This window comes from Elephantulus edwardii, unplaced genomic scaffold (assembly GCF_000299155.1).
Source record: "Elephantulus edwardii isolate Elephantulus edwardi_28Jun2011 unplaced genomic scaffold, EleEdw1.0 scaffold00034, whole genome shotgun sequence".
NCBI classification, from domain to species: Eukaryota; Metazoa; Chordata; class Mammalia; order Macroscelidea; family Macroscelididae; genus Elephantulus; species Elephantulus edwardii.
In genome coordinates this window covers 20949481-20958652 of record NW_006399784.1, presented here as the reverse complement: position 1 = coordinate 20958652, position 9172 = coordinate 20949481, and the positions used below count along the sequence as shown (strand labels likewise).

The window sequence follows — 9172 nt, the reverse complement described above, 5'->3', positions numbered from 1 at the left end:
TTTAATAGAATATTTATTATTTTCATATCTTAAATTTCCATTCACATAGTCTCTCATTTTATAGATTCTAAGAATTCCTGATAATGACTGGAAGAATCTTTAGTTTCCAGCATCAGGTCTGAAGAAGATTTTCATCTCTTAACATTTAGTTTCTTTTGAGGATAGTGACCTTATTTTAAGAAAATCAACAGGGTAATTTGGTCTGACTAGAATTTTGGTATTGACTCTAGTTTTAAGAGTTAGTCTTGTCAATGGAGTTTAAACATAAAAATATTGAGATTTACAGCACATTTTCAGAGAGTAAATCTCTGAAATTTGATGTTTTAAGAACTATGGAGCTTGCCTATCAGTGTATAAATGGATAAGCAAACAGTATAGAATATAGGTCTTCAGGCCTGTTTTTATTGTTTTTGGTCAAACATTCTTCTAAGTGGTATAGCACTGGTCTGTCCATTTTCTGTACAGAGGTAATTTGTGGTTGCTGTGATGCTAAACACTGTGACACTGATGTGTCCAATGCGATAATGGTTACCCATGGTAGACAGTGTTTGGTGGAACTCCCTGATTAAGACAAGCTTGGAAGCAGGAGTGATATCCACTTCTGAAATAGCTTGCTTCCAGAAACCCTATGAACTTGGAGAACAATGAAAGTTATACAGGTGTTCAGGTCTTTCATTCATAGGGTTACTTTGAGTTGCCTATGATTCAATGGCACTTAACAACAATAACAACAACAACCACATAGAATATAGATGTAATGTTAAAAAGTAATGATGAATTTGTGAAATAACCTCATACCATGGATGATTCTGGAGTACATTATGCTAAGTCGGAGAGTTTAATCACAGAAGACAAATATTGTATGTTATTGCTATTACTAAAAGTCCAGAGATCTCTCCAGAGTACTGAAGAGCAATGATGTCAGTCTGGAGACTAACGTGTGCCTGATTCTGGCCATGGACTTTGCAATTGTCAGAAAGCTGGACAATGTCTAGGGATAGTAGGGGGAGGATTGGTGCCTTTGAGATGTGGTGATGGAGAAGAGTATTGTATATACCACAGACAGCTTGTAGAACAACAGGTTAAGCCTGGAGAGGGTGAAACCATGCTGTTCCTTGGAGGCAAGGATTCTGAAGTTTCGTCTGACATACTTTGAACTTGTTGCAAGGAGGGACCAACCCTTGGAGAGAGATGTCATGCTTGGGAGGGTGAAGGGACAGCACAAGAGAAGAAGACCTTTGATGAGATAGATTGATTTACTGACTGGGGTAATGGGGGTAGGTATGTCAGACACAATAAGATTGGCAAAGGATAGAGCAGGGTAGAGGATCATTGTACATAGGGTCACTATGAGTCGCAAGCAACTTGACAGCACATAACAACAAAAATCAAGAACGTTTACACACAAAAAGAAATATTCTTTGATGGTTATTGAGGTTTGGAGGAAAAGGCAAGGTAAATAGAAAGTCTAGTAGATTATCAAGAAAACAAAAATCCTCACTACTGGACCAATGGCCAACATCATGATACGTGGAGAAAAGATTGACGCTGTCAACTATTTCATTTTGTTTGGATTTATAATCAGCACCCATTGTAGTTGCAGCTTTGGGAAAAATCTGTTGTCAGAAATCTCTTTCTGTGCCACCACAATGCTGGCAAGGGCATCAGAAATACCGAGAAGACAGGCTGAGCTCCAAAGTCAGAGTTCGGTTCCCAAGAGTGATGATGAAACATGGCTTCATTGGCTAATTTTAAATCATTGATGATCACGGAGTGGGGAAAATTGTTGTCAGCCTTACAGGCAGGTTAAATAAATGTGGCATTATCAGCCCTGGATTTGATGTGCAGATCCAAGATCTAGAACCGTGGCAGAGTAATCAACTCTCATCCTGTCAGTTTGGTTTCATTGCACTGACAACCTCAGCTGGCATCATGGACTGCGAGGAGGCAAGATGAAAACACATGGGGGAAAGATCATGAGGGTCTAGAAATGTAATATATAGTACAGATAACATGCCTCAATGGAAAAACTAAACAAAACACCCAATCCAAAACACCTCTTTAAACTATTAAAGAGCAAAATCATCAGTTAAAACTAGAGGGCCTCTGATCCAAAGCATGGTATTTTCAGTTGCCTCTTTTGCATCTGAGAGACTGGGTGGGAGGAATTGATATGTTCAAATTGTGGTGTTGGTGAAGAGTGTTGCATATCTCGTGTGATTGTCAGAAGAAAGAACAGGTCTGTCTTGAGGAAGTATGACAGAGGGTGCTCCTTGGAGTTAACGATAATGAAGCTTTGTCTCACATAGTTTGGGCATATTGTGAGGAGGGCTTGGTCCCTGGAGAAGGACATCATGCTAAGAGAGGTGGAGAGTCAAGGAGGTGGGAGAGGAACCCTCAACCAGATGGATTGTTACAGTGACTGCAAGAATGGGGTGAACATGGCAGGGATAATGTTGATGGTGCAGGGGGGGCAAAGTTCTGATCTGTTGTTTGTAGGGTCCTTATGGGGCTGTGTTTGACTCAAAGACACCTCATAGCACCATTACTTACAACAGACAGCTGCTGTCATGAACCCTCAAGTCAGAACTGATTCATAGCTGACTTTTCAGCAAGTTTTCAGAAGTAGTAAATCACACAGGAGGAAATAGCCCATCTTTCTCCAGCAGAAACCTGTATGCCTTGCAACAGAGGGTGAACGCATATTCATTTTGGTGAAAAGAAAGGTAATTTTCAATAAAGGTGAGGTCAGTACAAAATGACTAAGGCAAAAGAAGACATTGGGAGGAACACAAGAATTAAAGGTAAATAGTACTCAGTGTTATTGTTGTTATGTGCCATAAAGTTGGAGCCAGACTGACTCTTCAGTGTGTTTTCAGAGGCAGTAAGGAACATGAGAGGAGATAGCCCATCCTTCCTCAGAGCAGCTTGTACATCTGAACCACGTGCTTTGGGACTGCAGCACAGCTTCCTACCATTAAGCCAATGCTGCATATTAAGGGAGCTTTGAAGCCTGCAAGCCAAAATAATAGTAACAAAAGTGATCTAGAAGTGAACCCATAGATTAAATATAAAAGCAGAACAGGTGTTGGATGGTGAATGGGACTACATTAATGAATAGGCAAAGTTTTGATAGAGATATTCCTGTTGTTGTTATGTGCCATTGAATCACCTGCAACTCATAGCGACCCTTTATACAGCGGCTCTGAACCCTGTCCTGTCCTAAGCCAGTCTCACTGGTTGAGACACTCCTACCCCCATTGTCCCAGTTACTGTATCAATCCATCTCATACAGGGTCTTTCTCTTCTGTGCTGCCCCTCTACCCTTCTGAGCATGATGTCATTCTCCACGGATCAATCCCTCCTGGCCATATGCCCAAAGTGTGTGCATCAGAGCTTCAAAATCCTAGCCTCCAAGGAGAAACTTGGTTTCACCTTCTCCAAGACAGACATATTTGTTTTCTTGGCAGTCCATGGTATGTTTAAGACTCTTCTCCCACATCACAGCTAAAAGGCATAGATTCTTCTTCTGTCATCCTTAGTCATTGTCCAGCTCTCTGATGTATAGCAAGTAATTGCAAAGACCATGGCCTGTATCAGGCACACCTTAGTCTCTAGACTGACATCATTGCTTCTCAGTACTCTGGAGAAGTCCGTGACAGCAAATTTACCAAATGCAATTTGTCTTTTGATTTCCTGATTGCTGGTTCCAAGAAAGTGGATTGTTGAGCTGAACAAGCTATAATTGTTAACCACCTCAATCTCTTCTCCATCCATCATGGTGCTGCCAGTTGGCCCAGTGGTAAGAATCTTTGTCTTCTTGATATTGAGCTTTAATCCATATTGAAGACCTTCTCAGCAAGTACTTCAGGTCCTCCTCAATTTCATCTGCATAACACAAATCCTGATGCTACATCCCTCCTCATAAGGTCCAGCCTCCCAAATGATCTGTTCTGCATATAGATTGAAAAGTTATGGAGACAGGATGCACCCCTGACACACTCCTTTCCTGTTTCTGAACCATGCAGTACTTCCCTGCTCTGTTCTGAGGACTGCTTCTTGTTCCAAGTATAGGTTTCACATAAGTGTTCTGGGATTCCCATTCTCCTCAAGGTTAACCACAGGGTAGCACAATTTGGTGGGTGGAGGGAGGGGATAAAGGAAATGGGAAAGATCTGGCAGGGACCTGAAATGATGGGGTAATAGTGCACATGCTTCAATGGTGATTGATTGTCTAAAACACAGTGTATGGGAATAATTGTATGAAACATAATGTCAATGAAGGAAGGTGCAAAATACGTAAAAACCCAAAACTATGTATATGAGTGAAACACATTATATATGAATAATTATATGCATACCAATTAAAATATGGAGGGGAGAAAGGACCTCACAGGAAAAAAAAAGAAAGAATTAATTAAGTAGAAGGGAATCTTCCTCCTTCAAAGATGGTAGTTTAGATCAGAATGATCTAAAGCTCACATCTCAACTTTGATACCGATTAGCTCTGCAAATCAGACATTACTCCTGCTCTCTGAATTTGTTAGAGCTTTTGTGAGGACTTGACAAATGAACTGTTTGTTGCACACTTATGTGACAGGGCATGCATGTAAGGAAAGCACTAGGGGTGTTATAGTAACAAACCTTTATGGGGATCCACTGTGGGGATCATGACAATATCCACAAGCTGAGTTCTAAATGATGAATAGGCATTAAAAGGTAACTGGGAGTGGGGAAAAATCTAGAAAACCTCAGCCTCCACAAAAACTCCAAGGCTAGAGGAACTAGAACTAGATTGTTCCCATTCTACTGCTATTGACCACATTGGAAGGTGGTCCTGGATTGGGTGGGAGAAAAGTAGAGAATAAAATTCAAAATAGTGTAAGAGATCAGGTTTACTGTTTTGATAGAGACTGGTAGAATTTAAGACTGAGCTTTTAGTCACTCTTCAAGCCTGGAAGTGACCTTATTCCTGTGGTTCACGTTTCTATCTATCAATAGTCCTTTAAGTCCAACAGCTCCAGGGTGGGACAGACTTCTTACAACAGTGAACCTTTTTAAAATAAAAGGCAGCATGTTCCCAGGGTTGAGGTTAAGATGATAGCAAAGGACAGTTGAAAAAAGAAGCCAGCTAGGATGTGAAGTCAATTCTGAGTCGTTACTTTATGAGATTACAATCAATGACATGAAACAAATTTCATGTGAATTACTTAATGGAAACATTTTTCTCTGTATACTTTCACTTAAATAAAGAAAAAAAGAGTAAAATATCTCCTGTTCTCATTGTGGTGTTCTGAACAGAATTTTGTTGTCTCATATTTAAAATATGCATGGGTCTGCATGGAATTCAGTTCCTCTTTGGAGTACAATAGTACTACTGAAATTCATTGGCAGTAATTTTCCATATGTACTCTCAAGCATTTAAAATTTCTTCCTCATTTATTCTGATCCTTTTCCTCATTGACCTACTGACATAAACTAATTTCCCAAGTCGTCATTATACTAATGATAATGATTATAATTGCTATTTGTTCGGGATATTTTATGCTATTATAATTAGCATGCCTTAATGCTACAAAAATTAATGATAACTATTTACCCATAATTGAAGATGGAGAGCTATTAGCAGGATCCAACTGGTCACTCTGTGTTTCTATTCACAGTACTCAGCAAAACTAGGATTAAAAAATTAAATGAATAATTATTTTTTAAGTTAGTAAGACAGTCATTGAATTCACTATAAAACATTTATTGTGGTTTGTGTGAAAGTTTACACAGAAAATTAATTTGCTGTCCGACAATTTATATGCATTTTGTTATAACATTTGTTGCAATCTCTTTAATGTAACACACTGTTCTTACTTTCTCCCTAGGTTCCTTTTCCTATTCTTCCTTCCTTCTTGCCCTTTCCTGCTTTCAGATTTATTTATTTTGTGTTTTTTTTTTAAGTAGAAAGCTACTACCCTAGTATGTTTGATTATTCTGAGAGGCACATTCCTACTTGATGTTCACTTTATAGGCCTGATTGTTGTCTGATTGAAAAGTGATCCCTGGGGGAGGGTCCAATTCAAGGTTGAAGAGTTTATAAAGGCTACAGTGTCAGCGACTTTATCAGTCTATATCAGACCATTGAGTCTGAGCTTTTAAATTTTGGTGTGTGTGTGTGGTCCATTAGACCTTTGGACTAGTTGCTATTTTGAGCCTTTGATTTTTCTTCACTCTTGTTTGTTCTACATGGAGAAAGACAAATAGTTGCATGTTAAATGGCTGCTTACAGGTTTTTAAGACTGCTCACCAAAATTGGATCATCTTGTGGACTATGCTATGGCAATTGACTAAATGTTCCTACAAAGTATCATCCTAAACCCCAGAACCCAGTGATTCACTTCTTCAAAGTGTTTGGTTTTAGGTAAGAATTTTTCATAACTTTTCTCCATGTGTACTTGATATGTGCCATGCAAGTTTGACCCTCAGATGAAAGAGAGCAAGAGAGAGGGTTCAGTGGCAGTGCCCTAGATTGCTGTACAATCTTTAGATTGCTGTACAATCTTTAGATTGCAACCCAAAGAAATCTTTGTGACCCAGGAATGGGCTTATTTTAGTCTGTATGTGAGAACACACCAGTAACTTGAAAGTTGCCCTAAGATATCAACACATGATCGAAATAACCTGATATCTCCATGGTGGTAATATGTTGTTGTTATGTACTGTGGCGTTGGAACCCACCCAGAGCTCATCGTTGAGTGGGTTTTCAGAGGCAGTAGAAAAGATTGCACAAGAGGATATTTTCCATTTGAAATATCTTTGAGTTGGTAGCACAGCTCCTTACTACTAGGCCACCAGAACTCCCTATTATGGTAGTATATTAGTTTTATCAGGGCTAGATTTGCATTTCCACACCCCCTAGAGGAAACCATGAACTGTTATAGCTCTTACAAACAAAGGTAGCATATTTCCAGAACTCTGGCTACCTTCAGTGCTAGTAAGGGTTACATGATAGTGGAATAGTAAGCAGAACTGAATTAACAGCAGAGTTGTAGGCATGTTTAACCTCACAAAGAACTATTCCCCTACAGTTTCCTGATGCATTCAATTATTGGATGGGCAGCAATCTGTGAAAAGTATGACCTGGAAAAGACATTTCAGGATATAGAAGTAGGGCCTTTGGTCAGCCATGCCTTCTGTACTTGGATGTCTGTGAGGTATGTGATCACATGGCTGACTGATTTGCACTTTTTTCAATTCTAAGCATAAGTATGTGCTTAATTCATATACCTTCTACCTGGTATGCACATATTCAAAAGTTTAGGTGGATCTCTAATGCATAGATTTTGGTCAGAATTAATCAAAGAAACTTATTGCCTCAATCACAATGATTATGTAGCAGTCACAAATAAAATCTCAATGGATGATGGCTAACCCCAAATGTTTAATTTTTATTCACATTTTAGGTTAATCATGGATTATGGAATGAGGAATTTACAGGAGTGAAGCTTTTCTTCATATTGTCTTGCTCAGGAACCAAGGCAGATAAAACTTTTACTGTTTGGAATGGAGAGCACCAGTTATAATATCAAAGAGAAGAGAACATAATGAATGGTCAATTACCTCTTCAAGCTTTTGTCTGAAAGTGATGCTGGTTGTTTCTAGGAGAAGGCTTGTTTTGGTTTTTTTTCCATAGTGTTTGACCTTGCTTGCTGCTTCCTTTACATTATGTGAAGTTCTTCTTGGTTGTGTGAGGCAGTTTCTGTTGTGTGTGCCTAGGCTGTTGTCAGTTCTTTATCTTTGACAGAATTTAGTTGTTTGCCCTGGTTTAGTTTTACAGTGCAGTTTTCCTTGCTGGATGTCTACGATTGGCTCTTTTCTCTGTTTCCTGTGGCAAGCTTCTTATCGAGTTATCTTTTGAGGGGCAGGGAACTGAAGTCCCTCCTGTTGCTCAGCTATGGTGAACCCACTTCTCTGTCCTGTCCTGAAATTTGATAAAATGGAGCAGTTTCTGCAAGGGGTAGGTAAAAATCCCAGGAGTGCTGCATGAGATATTTTGCTTAGGGAGAAAACCCAAACAAGTGGCAAGTTCCCAACAATGCAGCCCCCAAGTGTTAGTCAGTGCTAATGGCCAACACTTGTCTCCACTCCTTCAGGTAGTTGAGAGGGAGTTGACCCCACTCAAGCTGACAGAGGTCCAGGAAAGTAACAAGGTCCCAACAGTTCAGCCCCAAGTCTCTGTTGGTGGCAAAGACCAAGCTGCATACCTGTCTCCTCTCCTACATTGATGTTTGTGTTCCATTTTGTAAATGTTTGGAGTTTCTACTAAACACCAGATACTGTCAGTGCTTAATATTTTTGTTCAGTATTCATTGTCTGTACTAAAGATAGTCACTAGGCCAGATTGGATCTCACAAGGAAATACAGATTTGCCCTTTTCCCAGAAGAGACTGTCGTCATGAGATCTAATGACTTCCATATGTGTTTTGTGTATCAAGATGTGCAAGTTACAAGACTGTGGTTTTTCAGTAGCTACACTATGTACAACAGGTCAGGACCTTACCTTTTCTGCACTCTACTCACAATCTCCACCTACATTCAGGTCCACATTGTTGGAGTCACTGTGTCTGTCTTGTTGAAGGTCCTCTTCTCTTTTGTTGACCCTCTGCTTTTCCAAGTATATGTTTTTCAAGGGTCTGATACCTCCTGATAATCTGCCCAAAGTATGTGAAATGAAATTTCACTGTCTTTGCCTCCAAAAAGCATCCTGATTACACTTCCTCCAAGACATATTTGTTTGGCCTTTTGGCAATCCATGTCAGTACTCATTGCCAACACTACAAGTTCAAAGGCAAAATTACTCTTCAGTTTTCCTTGTTCATTGTACAACTTTAACTTACATATGAAGCAGTTGAAAACACTATGACTTAGGAAAGGCATACCTTAGTCTTTAAAGTGACATCCTTGATCTTGAAAACTTTCAAGATAGCAGCTTTGTCCAGTGCAGCATGTCTTTTGATTGCTTAACTGCTGCTAACACATTAATTGTGGGTGTTAATTGTGGATAGATGTTGTTGTTCTTATGTGCTATCGAGTCGTTTGCGACTCATAGCAACCCTATGTACAACAGCCCTAAACTGTGCTCTATCCTGTGCCAATCTCATTGCCTCTGACACACCCATCCCGA

General features: G+C 39.6%; 1 protein-coding gene across 1 annotated transcript in view; it reads left to right on the top strand.

Moving 5' to 3' along the window:
• The window catches only part of FAM160A1 (family with sequence similarity 160, member A1), a 155534-nt gene that overhangs the window by 34006 nt on the left and 112356 nt on the right, over positions 1 to 9172 (top strand). The gene's annotated exons all lie outside the window — the stretch shown is intronic.